Here is an 8,744-nt window from a genome sequence, read left to right as displayed (position 1 = left end):
TCCTGCCGAAACTCCTTGACAGACGAGATTATGTAAGCAACATCCGCATCCGTGAGACCGGTATACGTGATTACTGTAGGCTTATTTATTACTTTATGCTTTTACATATTTGTATATTATTATGTTATTAATGAAATATATTTATAATTTATTAAACCTATACCTAATACATTGGGAATTCATTACCTGCTTACGGCAGTAGTAGGGAGTAGTGGGTGAGTTCTGGCTCACTTAGCCAGGCCAACAGTCCCTCCCCCTTTTTTTCCCTTGTTGAGGCCCTGCAACCTTACCTTGAACCCAACCTAATGTCATTGTAGCTCGAATCTAACCTAATCTATTTTTATTGCTTTTAGAAAATATTCTAATAACAATTATCTACTTTTGCAAAGTTAAATGTTGAATTCTTTATTTCGCAAAATGGAATTTTAATGTGACTATAATGTATGTGCAATCTACTTAGAAACTGGGTTTAGAAATATAAAAACACACATTTTATATAGGATAATAGGTTTATTCAAGTAATATTCTGAACATATGAGATATAGTAACATCATTACTTATTCTGTGTACAGTGGAGAAAACATGCAAGTTGACATTTTTCGTTTTAAAATAAAGATAAACTAAACAGTATTTGCCACAAACCGATGTTAAAAAACTTTGCAGTTGTTGGTTGGCATAATACCATCTCTTACAATTTCTCTTCATTAACATTTTATGATACCTTCCTGTTTTTATTTACTTAATTTAATTTTTTACTTTTTATGTGATCGGTACTTCATTTATTTTAGATTTTGGGCTAATATTAGTTTGTTAACCGACTTCCAAATCTCAAAGAAGGAGGTTATCAATTCGGTTGTAGGTTTTTTTTATTTTTTATTTTTTTTATGTTTGTTACTCTATATCTCCGTCATTCCTGGACCGATTTTGAAAATTAGTTTTTTGATTGTATGTATATGCATACAGATTGGTTCCGTTTTTGTCAAAACCCAGTTCTGATGATGGGATCCATGAGGAATCGAGGGAACTCCTCAAATTTTAAACGCATACATATAGTGATTTTTGGGTTTTTATCATCAAATTAAGCATACACATTCAAAAAAGTGACATTTGATGAAGTGCAACTGCTGATGATGATCAGAACGGAACTCTTCAACGACGCATAGTTCACGTTTGGCGATTTGTCGTCTTCGTTATGTTTGTTAAGCAAGTCAAGTTTTTAAGCCACATTTTTGTCAAGCTCGAGTTCTGATGATGGGATCCATGAGGAATCGAGGGAACTCCTCAAATCTTAAAGGCATGCGTATAGACATTTTTGTATTTTCATCAGAAAATCAAGGATTTTCATTAAAAACTGGCGCATTTGATGAAGTGGAACTGCTGATGATGACCAGAACAGAACTCTTCAACCACGCATAGTTCACGTTTGGCGATTTTTCCTCTTCGTTATGTTTGTTAAGCAAGTCAAGTTTTAAAGCCACATTTTTGTCAAGCTCGAGTTCTAATGATGGGATCCATAAGGAATCGAGGGAACTCCTCAAATATTAAAGGCATAAGTATAGATTTTTTTTGTATTTTCATCATAAAATCAAGCATTTACATTAAAAACTGTCGCATTTGATGAAGTGGAACTGCTGATGATGACCAGAACAAAACTCTTCAACGACGCATAGTACACGTTTGGTGATTTCTAATTTCGATTTTGACTTGGACTGCGACCCGGACTCGGACCCAGAACCGGACTTATACCCGGATCCGGTTCGGACCCGGACTCGGACCCGGACTTGGAATCGAACTCGGACCCGGACTCGGACTCGGACACGGACTCGGACTAGGACCCGGACTCGGACTCGGACCCGGACTCGGAACCGGACTCGGAACCGGACTCGGACTCGGACCCGGACACGGACTCGGACACGGATTCGGACCCGGACTCGGACTCAGACTCGGACCCGGACTCGGACCCGGACCTTGACCCGGAAAACCACTATAATATATATTATATTATAATGTCTTTCCCATCACGGAACAATGGTGTTCCGGACCTTTGGGAGGCGTGCGCGGAGCCGAAGCCAACACGTAGAGGCCCTTTTGACACTTTAATGAAATGTAAGGGGTACACCGAGCGGAGGCTGCCCTTGCCCGTGTCATGGGACGCACGCAGAGGCAGCACCCGCTAGGGTGTAAGGACTATTGAGAGTTGATGGAATCTAAAATGAACTAGGTTATTGGGTGAAAGCGATGGACTAAGAACTGAGCTATGGGGTAAAAAACCGGACGCCTGCCTAATAAAACGGTATGCAATTTTATTTCCGGCAGACGGTGACTCGCCCTCACAAGATGGGCCCCCACAAAAAGCGACATCTAGGATGGCTCAAGGGCAACACCGGTGTGAGCGGCTCAGGGGTGTCGAGAGGTGTGCGCCGCTTTCTACCCAGTGGCTGTTAACAGCCACTGTGCCAACTCGCGTCTTATGCATATTTCACTTCCACCCCTGGAGCTTATAGCTCTAACGACTCCACTCTGGCCGGCCGGCTAAGGCAAGCCAGAGGCAGAGAATCCTGTCCCACCCACCCTCCTTGCGGGTAACAGAACTCTCCAGGAGCACTCGGGTACGTGAGGTCGCTAATCCCCAACAGCTCGCCACAAGCTGCCCTGCGTTGACTGCCAATGTGACGTTTAGGGTCACATGTAGGTAGAGATAGATAGGTTAGAAATGAAAGTTTAATTTAGAAAAGGTATTTAATATTATTTATAATTACAGGAAGTTAGCTAGGGTCGTGAGTCCGTAAAACTGAGCTGACACAGAGATAGAAATATAGAAACAAGTCCTTAAAAGGAGGCACTTTCCTGAGGCTCTACATCGCGGGCGTCGCAGTCGTAGATGGCTCTGCGGTACAGCGCCGAAGTCTCAGTTGGTCCAGAGTAGACCAGGATGGCTCCCCGCTGTGATTCTGGATCCTCAGCTCGGAACGGAAACCTTCCGGGATACAGAGCTAATATTATAATTATTATTATTACACGTAAATTTGTTCACGAAGAAACCGTGTGCCGACTCTTCATGCCATTATATTTTTAATTTGCTGTTATTCTCTACAAATCGACACTAAAAGTATCAAAATATCAAAATATGGAGTTCCGTTTGAGAAAGAAGCAAAACAATTTTGTCTTTGACAGTAATTCAATTATTGTGTGATTTTGAAAGCTAGACAATTCAAGATTTATATTTTTACTCACAAAGACAACACAGAAATTCAATCTCAAATGTAAACCTTCGAACAATTTCCATACATTGACGACATCACTCAAAATTCTTCTTCAAGTCAGATGCCCCCTGGGGCTGCACCGGAGCACACGTATAATTCTTCAAATAAAAATGACAGCTTGATTTGACATTAAATCATATACGCACACGAGAAAGTATACCAGTAGATAAATTGTATTTCAAAAAATAGGGTACATAAATATCAGCTCGCGTCTCCTTTAAATTTGATTTGCTGTTATTTATGGGTCATAATGGTTGAAAACCTCAGTAAACTATCTTAAAACAATACGATTACAGTCGAATTTAAGAATTATGTTCCTTCAAATCAAAACTCGCTTAAAATGAAAAAAGTTTAAAGACTCATCCTTTACTGATTGGGATTAATTTTCATTTTACGTCATTTTAAAAACGTATTTGACTTCTGTACGTCAATTAATTTTGATGACAATTGTAATCTTGTAATATATTATAGAACTTTTATCTAAAAATATTGCCTATTAACAGGAAGCGTTATGTAATTCGTATAAGTAATACCTGAAAGTCTTGTACCTAGATCTGTAATACCATGGATTGCGACGAATAAATGATTATGATTATGCCGTTCGTTCCGTCTATATGTATAATGCGTGTACGTGCTGTTCTCTGAAAATGTTCAAGAAAAAATAACGGCTAGACCAGCACGAAGTACTAGCGAGTTTTTGCGGCTTTGGAGACCGAGATAAAGCTTACAGGCCAATACCGCTGTGGCCTGGTTATTGTTATGTATACCTATGTATCGAATGTTTTTTAAAAAAATTTACTATAAAAAGCAATGTTTTATTTCGATTAGGTTTACATTTTGTGCATATTGTATATCTGAAGTATTTTCGTACTAAACTTGAAACTTTCGTTGAAACTAAATAAAATAATTATTCCTAATATACAGTCACCTGCAATTTATGTTACACAACACACAACGAAGGCCGCAAAAATATCTGACACGATCTTATTTGTAGAACCATAAGAGCATGTCATATATTTTTGCGGCCTTCGAAGAGTAGGTACCGGTCATTATCACCAACTTTGCCCGCATTTAAAAAAAACACGAATTTCTCAAAAAAAAAACAAATCGTAATTACTTTATTTGCTCAGCACGTCCATTGTGATCAAACGCATCAGTTTATTTGAAGAAAAAATATTTTTATCGTGTTTTTACCCATTTTTTTGCGTTTTAGAGGGTGGGCAAAGATATCCGGAGTTTTCGCCAACATTGCCCACGTCAATTTGGTATTCAAATACAGCTCGTATGATGATGATGTCTAAGGATCACTGGTTTTGGGCAATCCTACCATTCCCTGTTAATAACTTAGCGATAAGTGTAAAAACTTTTAAATAAATTTGCTGGGCAATGTTGCCTACCCGTTTTTGCTCATTTCCATATAAGGCTCGCCTAAGCATTTTACAAAGGCTAGGGTTGTCACTTTTGAGAAAATCTGTTACAATAGTTTAATGGCCAAAAATATGATTTTTGCTGTGTTTTTCATTAGTTAACGGGATAAAACATCTAAGTAAAGGATAATAAGACAAATTAAATACAGTATATATTTATAAACTTACTTTAGTGTACAAACATAACCTTATTTTACATGCGAAGTTGGGTAAATTGGATGAAAGTGAAAACCCTAATCCGTTTTTGGTGGTGGGCAATGTTGGTATGGATGCCAAATCACCGGATTACTTTGCCCACCGCTAAAACTCGCTAAAAATTACAAATTAAAGATATCTTATTGATACTGTTTTAACACCCCCTGGCACTGATTAAAATAACCGACTTGGTTTCACATTACATCTCAAAACTTTTTGAAGTGAAAATTTCTTTAGCGGCGTGTAATAGTGCCCTTGCGGCCTATTTGCTGAATAAATGTTGAAGTTTGAAGTTTGCATGCCAAGTTTCGTGCTTTCTGCCGGATGGGACAGGATTTAGGATGGGTCAGACCAGGACCGCATTTTTGCAGGTTCATCTTTTATTAGCCAGACTCTACCTCCATACTAAATCGAGCTAAGGAGTCGCACTATAAAGAAATATTGAACATTTTCTTTCAAGTTGATATACAGGGTGTCCATGCATTAGGGTATTTATATTCAATATTCAATAATTTATTCATAAAATCAATACAATTTTACACGTCAATGGTATTTAGAACCAGTATACAAAGTGTCATAACAAATTACGATTTTTTTACTTTGGAGCAACCTGTATGTGTTAGTAGCTCCTGAGGTAATAAATAGTATGACTAGATTTTGCCCTGTGCGCGGGGCCCGAGGGCCCCGCGGTCTTCTTGTAGTTTGTTGTTGGTGCTGTTGTTTTTGTTGTAGTAGTAGTAGTAGTTTGTTTTCCAAAGGGAAAAATAAATAAAGTTGTACTTTTGCTAGGACGAAAAGATCCGCGTGAAAGCACTACATTCCCGCAGCTCGGCCTGGCCTCGCGTGCTTGGGAACTCGTAAGGGACGCTCCGGGCCTTCGGCCCTACGCGGAGCTCGGCCTTCGTCCTTCGCTGGGTTTCGAAGCTCAGCGTCGGGCCTTCGGCCCGCCGCTTCGCTTATTAAAACAGTTGGGAGGGTTGGTTTTGCTTCGGGGCTTAAGCGGGAAGTTGGAGCTTAAACACGACCCAATAGGAAAAGTGTCTTAGACAAGCGAAACGGCGGGCCGAAGGCCGAAGGCCGTAGGCCAACTTCCCCCTCTCGTGTGACGCTTCGGGCCTTCGGCCCTACGCGGAGCTCGGCCTTCGGCCTTCGCGAGCCTCGACGCTTCGCCGTCGGGCCTTCGGCCCGCCGGCTTCGCTTATCAAGACAGTTGACTTTGTAGAACGTTTGGGGGAACTGCATTCACGCAGCTCGGCCTTCGGCCTCGCGTTTTGGGAGTCGGGGTGGAGGCTCCGGGCCTTCGGCCCTCCGCCGGGGTCGGCCTTCGGCCTCCCGGCCTGAAGCTCGCCCTTCGGGCTCGCTTAACACACTTTTTGTATAGGATTTTGCTTTGTTCGTCATTCCCGCAGCTCGGCCTTCGGCCTCGCCCAAAATTACTGGGGGTGGGGCACGCTTGGATATTCGGGGTGAAGCTCCGGGCCTGACGGCCCTACGCGGGGTCGGCCTTCGGCCTCCCGGCCTGAAGCTCGCCCTTCGGGCTCGCTTAACCTACTTGGAAATTTGAATTTTGCCCTTGTCGCCCGCCATTTTGGATTTTTCCAAAAATTTTTTTTACATGGTAATGCTGGGCCCCCTTGCTCGCCGCATGCCAAATCTCAGCGCACTCGGACCAACTTGAAAAATTTAAAAAAAAAGTCGGCCATTTTGAATTTTTTTAAATGCAGTTTGCTTTGTTTCGGGGCCCTCTATGACATTTGGTCGAGCACCTCCCACCTACCTTGCACCGTTTAAAAGTTGCCATACAAAATTAAAATGACCATTATTTCCGCCATCTTGGATTTTTTCCAAAATTTTTTTTTTCATAGGAATCTAGAGGCTTCTATCTCTCGCCATGCCAAATCTCAGCGCGCTCGGACCAACTTGAAAAAATAAAAAATAAAAAGTCGGCCCGTTTGAAAATTTTTAAATGCAGTTTATTTTGTCTCGGGGCCCTCTATGACATTTGGTCGAGCACCCCCCACCTATCTCGCACCGTTTAAAAGTTGCCATACAAAATAAAAGGGGCCATTTTTTCCGCCATCTTGGATTTTTTCGAAAATTTTTTTTCTCATACAAATCTAGAGGATCCCGAGATTCCGTGACCAAAATTTCAGCGCGCTAGGACAAACTTGAAAAAAAATAAAAAAAAAAGTCAGCCATTTTGAAAAAAAATGGCGGCGTCAAAAACTGCCAGGGTCCCTCTATGACATTTGGTCGAGCACCCCCCACCTACCTCCCACCGTTTGGCCGGGCCGTCGAACATTTTTCTGACCGGAAGCGGTAGGCCAAAAGTCGGAATTTTCTGAAGTCACGAGACCGCCCTCTATACGACCGTACCAAAGTCTAACACCCCACGAACCTCCTTCTGGGAGAACAATCATGTCAATTAATCAGTCGTGTTGCAGCTTTAAATAAGATTAATTATTAATTATTAAATTATTAAATTAAATTAAATTAATTAAAACTTTCTTCGACCGTTTTGATTATCTTTTTTATTTATGACATTAATAAGATTCTGACTTTTGACAAATGTCATCATTGCCGCACATTTTCAAACAAATTGTCAAAAGCACTGCCAATGATTAATACAGTATGTTTCTTTTTGTTGTCGATTATTGGAATTAACTTTTGTTTGATAATTTAATGTTTTATCTTTTGTTCTAATTAAAAAGAAATTACCGTTAGAGCATTTCTGAGAAGTAACCCTATGTGGGATTTCAGGGTTTGTCCAATGGCTAAGGTCATCCTGTATTTAAAAACGTAAACGTTAATGTTTTTGGGATATATGTATAGTAGACTATTTATACTCCACATTGATACCATAAGAAGTTAATAAAACTGCCTGAAAGTTAGAGAGGACTATGGAGGAGATTACTGTTTACTAGCTTTTGACTTAACTCCTGGCCCCTGTTTCACCAACGTGACAGGTGCGACGAATTGTAAAATCACTGTTGCTGACGTCACAGGCATCCATGAACTACGGTTACCGCTTACCATCGGGCGGGCCGTATTCCTGTTTGCCACCATCATTGTATTATTTAAAAAAAACTTTATGATATCGGAAAAAAAACAGATATTTCTCTTGCTAAGTTTATGACAATTGTCACAGAAACACTGCAATTGTCACGAAATTCCGACATATAACTCATTACCTGTCAAGAATTACCTACAATTCTTCTAGATCTTTGACAATTGTCAGAAACTTCACAGGAGAAATATCTGTTTTTTCCGATATAATAAAGTTTTTTTTAAATAATACAATGATGGTGGCAAACAGGAATACGGCCCGCCCGATGGTAAGTGGTAATCGTAGCCCATGGATGCCTGTGACGTCAGCGATAGTGATTTTACAATTCGTCGCACCTGTCACCGATGTGAAATTGGGGCCTGGCCTCTATTTCACTACGGTGGCAGGTGCGACACTTGTCGACATCACAGTTGGTACTGACGTTACAGGCCTCCATAGGCTACGGTAACCGCTTACCATCAGACGGGCGGTGTGCTTGTTTGCCACCAACATGTTAATAAAATAAAAACTCCATTATATCGCCAAATACTAAGTACTTATTTTGCGAAGCTAATGACAATTGTCACAAGAAACACGACAATTGTCGGTAATTCTTGACATCAAATGAGTTCTGTGTAACACTATATGAGTAAAATGAATATAGGCGTGGAATCGAATGTATTTGCAGCCAACAAAATGCCAATGTTTGTTCAGCTACCTGTTCACCTGTTTAAATTGCTTATTATCAATTTAGATCCGGAATTTAAACCTGGCTGACATCGGATAGCCATTTATATTGATGTCAATGGTGTT

Source organism: Cydia splendana, chromosome 16 (genome assembly GCF_910591565.1).
Source record: "Cydia splendana chromosome 16, ilCydSple1.2, whole genome shotgun sequence".
Classification (NCBI taxonomy): Eukaryota; Metazoa; Arthropoda; class Insecta; order Lepidoptera; family Tortricidae; genus Cydia; species Cydia splendana.
Note: the sequence above shows the minus strand (reverse complement) of the source record.